Source organism: Myotis lucifugus, unplaced genomic scaffold (assembly GCF_000147115.1).
Source record: "Myotis lucifugus unplaced genomic scaffold, Myoluc2.0 scaffold_101, whole genome shotgun sequence".
In the NCBI taxonomy this organism is placed as follows: Eukaryota; Metazoa; Chordata; class Mammalia; order Chiroptera; family Vespertilionidae; genus Myotis; species Myotis lucifugus.
Genome location: NW_005871149.1, coordinates 2,753,033 through 2,762,556, shown reverse-complemented (window position 1 = coordinate 2,762,556; position 9,524 = coordinate 2,753,033).

Sequence of the window (9,524 nt, the reverse complement as noted above, 5' to 3'; positions counted from 1 at the left end):
GTGGGGAGCTCAGCGGGATGCGCGGGCGGGACAGGGGGAGCAGTTGAGCTTGGTCAGAGGTCTTCTGCCACCCTGAAGCACGCAGGCGCGCACGGGGGAGCCGCGCCGCTACCCCAAGCTGGCCGGCCGGGGAAGCATCCGCCCCCGGGACAGGCTTGCGGTCCTTACGATCTCCATGCTGCCGGGTAGATCTGAAACCCCGCTTTGGCCCCCCTTAGTTATCCTCTCCACCGCGCTTTTACCCAACCGCAGCTTTGCTCCCAGCGACGCAGCAGGTGCGAGGCTGCCCGCAGGGTGGCACAAACTTGCTGCTGCGTTGGCCCTCACCGCAAGGAGCCTCCAGCCCCTCCCCCCGGGGCCAGGGCAGGGACGGCTGGAGGACCTGCAGCGACCCTAGGGAAGGACCCTCTCAGACCTTGCAAAGCCAGCTGGAATGAGGGGTCTGAGATGGGGAGTGCAGCTCACAGCACCCCGGGGTGGGCCAGAGGGGATACCCTTTGCTCTTGGAAGGATGCGTGTGGGGACGCAGCCTGCCCTCTGCTCAGACGGGGGATCTGGGAGGGTCCAGGGTGCCCTTGGGAGCCACCGCCCAGCCCCAAGCCCCTGGAGTTCTGTTCTCCAGGTTCCGCCAGGATCCCTCTTCCTGGAGCCCTAACTGCAGTGCAGAGGCCAGGAGGCTCCTGCTGGGCCCTCCTTGCTCAGAGGGCCTCCGCTCTGGGCCTATAGCTTGTGGTGGAAGCTTCCAGAGCCCAGAGGTCCAGCTGGGTGGGATCCTGCCCTTTCATCTGGGTGATCTACCCAGAGCTGCAGGGGGCGGGGGGGCAGTGACCCCAGTGAGCTCTTGGGATGACAGATGATGCTAAGACAGGGCTGGTTTGGTTCCAGGCTCCTTGAAGCTGGGCTGTCCATGTCCCAGCCAGAGGATGGCCTGGGCATTTTGGAACTGGCCAGGCCGAGACCTGAAATCCCTGCCCAGTTACTAGGCAAGTTAAGCCACGTCTCTGACCTCGGTGCCCTCCTCTGCTAAACGCCGATACCTCCTGGGCTGTTGTCAGGGTGACGTCATTTACAGAGACCTGAGCGCCCAGCAGACACTGCGCTCGGCCTCCCTAGGACACTCCCCACCTAACTCCCCGCCTCCAGCTCAGCTTTTGGCTGTTCCTCTGCTGGCACCGTCACCAGGTTCTTGTGGCCCCGTTCTCTCTGCTTATGAGCGTGCCCCACCCTCACTTTCCCTGAGGTCCCAGCCATTCCCACCGCTGCACCAGACTGTCCCCCAGGACCCCACTCCACACCCCTGGAGCCTCCCTGGACCAGCACAGGGGGCTGTCTCTCCTTGCTGCATTGGGTTCCCATGTCAGTGGCCTTTTCCGTTCAATTGTATCCATATATTTTCTTCGCTCTTTGTTAAGACAAAAGCTGTAGGAATTTGTTCATAGTTTTTTTTTTAAACTATAGTCCGGCCCTCCAACAGTCTGAGGGACAGTGAACTGGCCCCCTGTTTAAAAAGTTTGAGGACCCCTGTTCTACATCATCACTATTTCAGGGAAAGGAAACGGAGGCAGAGAGTGATGGCCCTGCAACTTGAATGAGGCCTTGAGTCTCTAGGACACATGCCCCAGCCCCCACACTTCGCCGCTCCGTAGGATGGACGGTGCTTGGCCTTCATTGCCCTCTTGGGGATCTTTCTCTGACCCCTGTTCCATCTGATGGCCTCGGGGTTATGTCATCCTACCTGCCCCTTTAAAGCCTAAGTTTGAACAACAACAAAAAGAAACTAACTAAAGAAGGAAATTAAAAAACAAAAACACCATCACAACAGTTGTCCAGGAGAGTGGGGTGAAGCTCCCGCCCCCAAAGTTCTTTTGGGTTCATAGGGCTGGGTAAGAAAACCACAGACCCAGTCCTAGCTCTGACACCTGCCAGCTGGTGTGAACTTGAGCGGGTTAGTGACACTCTGGGCCTCAGTTTCCCAGCTTGTTGAGTGGGCAGAGGGGACAAAATGAGTCGTCAGGGCGGACAGCCAGCGGGCTTAACCCGGCGGCCTAGTCACGGTCAGCTTGCTTCCCGGTCATCGTGTCTTACAAGCACGGCTGAGTGCCCCTGGATCCCTTCCTGGGGGCGGGTCAAGCCCACCCCCTCCTGCCCCTCCAGTCTGTCTCCTGCCCCGGCGCTGTGACTACAGTCGGTGAAAGGAGGGTTTCAGGCCCTGTGCCACGCTCACCCCACCCAGGACCCAGTCTCCCATCACATGTACGAACACAGAAGACGACACCTTCTCAGGTGTCACTCCCAGAGGACCGCGGGCCTGACACCCCGGATGCTTGCTCCCTCACGACCCCACCCGCCTGCTGCTGTGGCAGCACAGCCCCTCCAGCCCACGGGGAGCAGGGAGGGAAGCGTGGGGTTCAGGCCCAGGCCCCGGGCTGACAGCTTCTCAGAAATCCTTTGATTTAATCCTCGCAGCCGCCCTGTGGGAAGGATGCCATGATCTCCATCTTACAGTGGACGCTATTGACGCTCAAAGAGGACAGGTCGCTGTCCAGGGTAATTTAGTGGGGAGGCTGGGATGGAGCTCAAGACCGTCTGACTCCACAAATCACCACCACCTCTTGCTGCAGGCTTCCTCCGCTAGCTGGGCCGGCCTCTGGGCTCCAGGCCTGCCCGTAGCAACGCGGCGTCAGGCCAGGAGGACTCGCAGGTGCTCAGGGCAGACCCTCACGGCCGGGGGGAGGCTGCCCAACCTGGCGGGAGGTGTGCTTCAGACAGGGGGGGGGGGCGGGCTGGTGCTGGTGGGGAGGAGCTGTTCACACCACAGGAATCGGGGCAACATTGCAAAATCCAGGACCCGAGGGCACGGTGCGCTGTGCTTGCTTCTCACATCGGCAGGGCCCAGACCCAGGGTCCCTCACCCTGGCGCAGGGAGCATAATGCAGCGCCTCCAACCGGGGTTGCAGTCTGGGATTTAGTCTTGGCATGCAGGGCTGTGTGACCCCAGGTCGCTCACTTGCCCTTTCTGGGCTGCAATTTACTTGTAAAATAGGGAGATAACATTTCCCCTCCTTGCCCTCCCAACCCCCATACCCACATCCCTGGCTTCCTGGGGTTTGAAGGGAGAGGCAGGAAGGGAGGGAAGAAGCGTTAAAATCTCCTTGTTAGGGTTGGAGAGGAGACAATGTGGACGGGCTGGGAGAAGCAGAGGCCTGGCCAGTGAGGAAGAGTAGCTCACTGTTCTTGTCGTCACTGCGGTCACGGTTGTGCCCCGCAGGGTGCGCCATGCCTGACATCCGAGGACTTCCCCTGGAAGCGGAATGAGCAGCCATTCCAGCTTCCTAGTCACCTAAGGGCTTCCTCCTCCAAGAAGCCTTCCGAGATTAACCCCAGCTGCCTCTAAGGAACTCCTGGGCGGAGGCCTGGGCCTCGGCTCCTGTCCTGAATTAGTGCCCTCACACTCACCCCACGCCACAGCCAGCCTTGGCCAAATAAAAGTGTTGACGAATGGCTAAGGGGTGGGCCTCCCGCACGGTGCCTCGCTGTTGCTGTCAGGCACTGTGCGGGCTGCCTCACCATCAGACTAACACCGAAGGCAGAAGAGCGTGGTTCAGTCCGGCCCCGGGGGCCAGCAGATCTGGGGCCTCATCCCGGGCCTGCCCTGCATAGCCCAGTGACTCAGGTCCTGGCCCGTGCGTTTTACCGCGTGGCCGGAATGTAAGGCACTCAGAACAGAGCCTGTCCCAAAGCAAACACCAAGTTCCAGCTGTCAACATGTCATCCTCGCGGCACCGCCACCAAGAGACTCCTCTGTCAGGGATGGAGGAGGGAGAGGCTGGCGATGACGGTGACAGCGACACCTTCTGTGTTCCAGGCCCGTGCCCCGGGCCACCTATAATTCCAGCTGCCCGAGGAGGTCTGCTCCTGAGCACAGCATGTCCTCTCTCAGTCCCCGTGTCTCCCGGCTCGTGGGGCTCAGGGCCCTTTCTGAGCTGTGATGCCCGGGGGGTCTGGATGTCTGGGGAGGGAACGCTGACTGCCCCTCCGCCCGTCTGCAAGAGGGACAATTCCTGTTCCACGCGGGCACCCCCACCAGCTCCCCGATGGCTCTCAGAGGTGACCAGCTGGCCTGGGGCAGGTCAGAGCCAGAGCAGAGGTTGCTTGTCCCAGGTCCCTGGCACTGCCCACGGCTGACCCCTGACGCTGCCCACGGCTGGCCCCTGGACGCCCTGTCTCCAGCCCAGGCTCCTCTCCGGAGCAGCAGAGCCATTAGTCCCACTTCCCAGGCGCTTCTCCCCCACGTTCCCCTCGTCGGGAGAGACGCACCTTTTACCCTGTTGCCCAAACCGGAAACCAACGGGAAAATCCTTATCTGCTCTCTCACCTTGCCACCCCCCACATCCGGCCACTCCCTTAGCCTTGGCATCTGCCCACTTTTCTCCGGTTCCCTGTCCCTCCCCTCTACCCTGGTTCAGGCCACCAGCAGGCATGGCCTGGGCAGCTGCAACCTTCCTGCTCCCTGCTTCCAGACCAGCCTCCCCGCCGCCCCACCCGGCTCCTCTCCACACAGTTGCCCTGGTGGTCACTTACCTCTGAACTCCCCCTGGCTCCCTGTTGCTATGATACAACCTGCATGTCCTAAAAGACGCGCGAAGCCCTGTATGATCTGATGCTTCCCGCCCTCCCTCCGCCCCCTCCTACGGCGTCAAACTCAACTGCCTGGAAGGCTCTCACTGGTCTGAACAGACGGATTAGGTTAAGACCTGCACTCAACAGGCCTGGAGGTGAGTCCTGGCTCGGCTGCTCACCCCCATGTGACCTCGGGGGGCCGCTTTGTCTGGGCCCCATAGTTACTGTGACCCCATGTCCGTCCCCGCCCCCTTTCCCGCCTTTGGTCCATGGAGAAGGGAACGGAGCGAAGGAGAAGCAAGTTGATATCATGGGAAGACCATCGGCCTAGCAGTGCCAGCCCCAGTTCTGCCACTGCCGGGCGACCTTGGGGAGGACGGCCGTGGGGAAATCCTTCTGGGCCACAGCTCCCACATCTGTGAAATGGGAAAGGGGACCCCATCATGCATGCGACCCCTTCTTGTTCCTATGACCAGTTCTCTGACTTCACCCCGGCGAGGAACGGGGACCATGGTATTAGAAGGATCCCTGCTATAGCTATTTGACTGAGAGAACACTGAGGTTCAGCGAGGTCATGTGACCTGCTCAAGGTCATGTGTCTCTAGGAAGCGGCAGGCCGCCCTGGTGCCCAGGCTAGCAGTGCCCCCAGCACGTCTCTCCGTGTTGAGAGGGAGGGAAGAACGTCGGCGATGCCAAGTCACATTGGAGACGGGCCCTGATGAAATTCAGGACAGTGCGCCCTGACGCTCAGTGCATCTTAATGCTGCTCTCGGTCCCAGGAGAGCCATTGCAAGGGGAGCGCGGGGCCTCCCGCTCTGCAGCCCACAGAGAGAAAATGGGCCCAGGCTGCAGGGAGGGGGCTCAGTTAGATGTGGGGGACATTTGATGGACTAAGGGACCAAAAAGGGGACCTTTAAGAGCAGCCTGACCGTCACACCCCCCTCAGGTATAGGCTTCCCCTGGATGCTAAGAAGTAGAAGGAGTGAGAGATTGGGTAGGAAACCAGCAGATGACAAATCCGTGCCTGCTGACCGGAATGAGCCTGGACTGCGGAGGCAGCGGGACCTTGCCCAGGAACCCGGATCTGCGTTCGGGGTGACAGCCTCTCTGACCGGCGGAGGAAGGGGAAAGGGGACATAGAGGATGGAGGAGACAGAGCCATCGTGGCACTTTCCTGCGCTGCGGAGCCAAGATGCGCCTGGGAGAGGGAAGACAATCTAGGAATGGACAGGAGCCTGTGGCATGAGGGGAGGCTGAAAGGAGGGACAGGGCGTGGAATCCTGGTCTCCTCACCCCGCCACACTCCGAGCCCAGTTGGCCTGCCTGGCACTTGAAATTCCAGGGTCATCCAACAGTGCCACCCAGTGGCCATGTGGGGGAAGTACAGAGAGAGGCCCAGGGAAGCCGACACTAGATAGGCGAGGACTCAGCCACCAAGAAAAAAGGAGAGCTCAGCGCCTCTTCCTGCCTTGAGGCTGTGGTGCAGGGCTCACACGCGTCTCTGAGCCTGTTCTGCCCCAAAGACTCCCTCTCTTCTCTGAACTCTGGCCAGGGCTTCCCTAATCCAGACCCCCAAGATCCCCTGGTGTGGACCTGAAGGGGCAGGGGTCTATACCCCTCCCCAGACCTCTCTTCCTGGGATGTGAGGGGCAGAGAATGCAGCTGCCAGATCTCCCTGTCCCCTGCCCTCAAGTTCATCTGATAATGGTCAAGGTCATGGTCGCTGTGAGGTCAGCAGTGGGGTCGGGGGGCAGCAATGGAAGGCGCTGGAAGTCACTCTGCAATGGGCTGCACCCTATGGGAGGCCCACGAGCTTTCAGACAATAAGCAGACGTTGGACCTCAGGGTGAACTCAGAGAGAGGGGCCGTGCCTCCGAAGGGAAACACTGGAGAACCAGGAAATAAGGGTCTCGTTGAAACTCTCCCTCCAGGCTCCTGCGATACGGCTGACACCCAGCAGTGGTGGGCACTGTTTTCATTCCCGCTCTACAAATAGAGAAACCGAAGCTTTGCGAGGTCGAGTAACTCGCCGGCTGCCACCGCACAGCCAGCCAGCAGCCAGGTCTGTCTGACTCACCAGCCCCCGCTCCACGCCAGGCACGAGCCAAGCCCGCGGGGACAGCAGAGCTTGGCAGACAGGAGCTGCCCAACGCGTACTAGTTGCATCAGGAGCTCCTTCCCTAGAGCTGGAGAGGGAAGCAGAGTTGTGAGCAGTGAACTTGAACCCAGGGCAGATGCATTGGCTTGAGTTGGGGAAGAGAGTACACGGTGGGTGAGGAAAGGAAGCCGTCACAAGCAGGCACCATTGTGAGGTGTCTTTAAGGAGACTGTCCAGAGGCCCTGAAAGGGACATTGAGGCACGGCCGGGCTTCCTGTGGAAATCTGCAAGCCCCTGCCTACTTCATTCACTCACTCACTCACTCACTCACTCACTCCCCGGGAGCGGCTGCTGGGGGGTAAATGAATGAATGCATGGTAATACCTGCGTTAACCTTGTCCCCGACAGAGAGGACGCCCTTAATAACCAGCACGTAGCAATCGACTGGCCTAAGCTCTCCCACCTTGGCTGTGAGATCTGCTCCCACCCCCAGAGGTCAGTCCCGCTGGACCTACATAGCGAAGCTCTGCAGAAAGGGTCAGACGCATGCGCGGCCCGTGGCCACCAGAGGGCGCCAGACGCACCGGCATCTGCACGCTGCGGCGCAACCTGGGGATTGGAGCCACCCTCCCCCTATGGCGCCAGGAGAGGGGGGAACTGGATGTCCCGGGGCCAGGGTTTCTGAACCAGCACCTGCTTCCCGTGTGCCCGCTATCCCAGGTCCCGGGGCTTTTTAAAACACGGCAGGTGAAAATTTGAGGGTAAACACGATTTCCCCCTCCTATTTTTTAAGCTCCAAACACCAGCACCTCCAGTCACCTGAGGTCAGGTCCACACCCATAGCGATGGTGCTGGCATGAGCTTCCTGAGAGCAGACAGTGGCTCAATGAGAGAGAGAGAGAGAGAGAGAAAGAGAGAGAGAGAGAGAGAGAGAGAGAGAGAGAGAGAGAGAGAGAGAGATTAGGCACTAACCTGGTGAGCAGCCAGGACCAGGAGGCTCCTATCCGACTTCTCAGCTTCCAGAACGTGTGACATCTCCGGGCATCCAGGCCCCCCCTGTCCGCACACCCCTGTTACTCCTCCAGGCCCCTCTCCTCCGGGGGAACCCGCGCAGCCCCCCCCCCCCCCGACAGTGCCACAGAGGTCACCTCCAGGCGCCCTGGGAGCACCCCCAGGCCGGGACTCACTGCCCACGACCCCACCCCAATCCAGGTCCTCACGTTGCAGGCTGGCCCCTGGGACAATGGAGGAATGTCCTCCTGGTGACAGTGAGCCCGTCCCCCAGGCGCGGCTGCCCGTGGTCTCGCCTGGGATTCCTGCTGACCCTTCTCAGGGGCCGAACGCCACGCAGCTAAGAACGGGCCCTCCATTGGCAGAGGGTCAGGGGGTGGGCCGGGCCAGACGCAGTGGTTCTCAACCCCACTCCCATCTCCCACACAGCTCCTGCTCTGTGGTCATTCCCACTGAAATCTCCGTATAAATGATCCTCCCACTCACCCCCAGGTGCCCGCAAAACCAGCTGCGTGGATTAGGTGCCGTTTATTATGTGACGGCGCGTGTGTCTGCCCACGGCTGCTGGGAACGTGTGTACCGGCCGGCACAGCTCCCGGCCAGCGCGGCTGGGAAGCCTCATGAAGTGTGAGGATTCAGCCCCAGGAAAGCGCCTGCCATTCCGTTGGGCTCGGCAGCCTCGTCACAAGTAAAGGTGTGGCTTTCCCCGAGGCTCCTGCAATTCTCCAGCAACCGGAGCAGGCGTGTCACCCCGCGGACACCACGTCTGCAGAGTCCTGGGTCGAGCACTGGCGTTGGCACCTGCTTTATTTTGTCCCTCGAAGCCCCATTCCTTAGGATGCCGTGCTTTGCTGGGGGAATAAGCATTCATTCGCTTTTTTTTTTTTTTTACAAGTTTCCATAAAAAATGCTAGATAGATGTTTATGGATTAAGTCTGAAGAAAGAGAGTAGGGAAGCAAAAGGAAAAAGGGAGAAGAAAACTAAAATACAACTAGAGACATCCACAGATTACTTGAACTAGAGGACGTCAGTGCCAGGCTTGGGGTGAGGGGGAAGTGAGAGGCAAAAACTCACGTGCGGTGGACAGGAAGTGAAACCCCCAGGATAGGAATAGAAAAGAGGGCATTGAAAGTAGGGAGGGGCCTCTCTTGGGCAATGCTGGGAGCTGGCATCTCCGTCTTGATCCATCGGCTTAAAACAGTGGTTCTCAACCTTGGCTGCACATTAGAATCACCTGGGAATCTTTTTTAAATCCCGATTTCTGGGCCTCATCCTCCGGAAATTCTGTTTCTTTGTTATGGGGTGAGGCCACAACATGAGTAACAAAGAAACAGAATTTCCGGAGGATGAGGCCCAGAAATCAGGATTTTAAAAAAGATTCCCAGGTGATTCTAATGTGCAGCCAAGCTTGAGAACCACTGGCTTAAAACAAGAAAGGAATGGGCGAGATCTGGCCAAAGGGGCGCGGAGTGAAATGCGTGCCCTTTCTCCAAGTTCGCCCCCTGCAATCCCACCCACCTTTGGGGGTTCGCTGACAAAAACGTATAGCCATGGCAGAGAAGGGGAGCTCATTAGGGAGAGAGGAAAGAGAGCAGACCCCGGGAGGAGATGGCATTAAAAGTGGGGGCGGAAACGCTGAAGGCGAAGAGGAGGGAGTGTAGGCTTGTGTTCTGGGTGTAGGTAAGTCAGGCCGGGCGAGGTAAAAGGGCTCACCGTCAGTTAACGTCTGTGAGCACCCCGCGCCTTCTCTCCTTTTTAGGGCACTCATCACGGTGAACACCCACAAACTGCCCT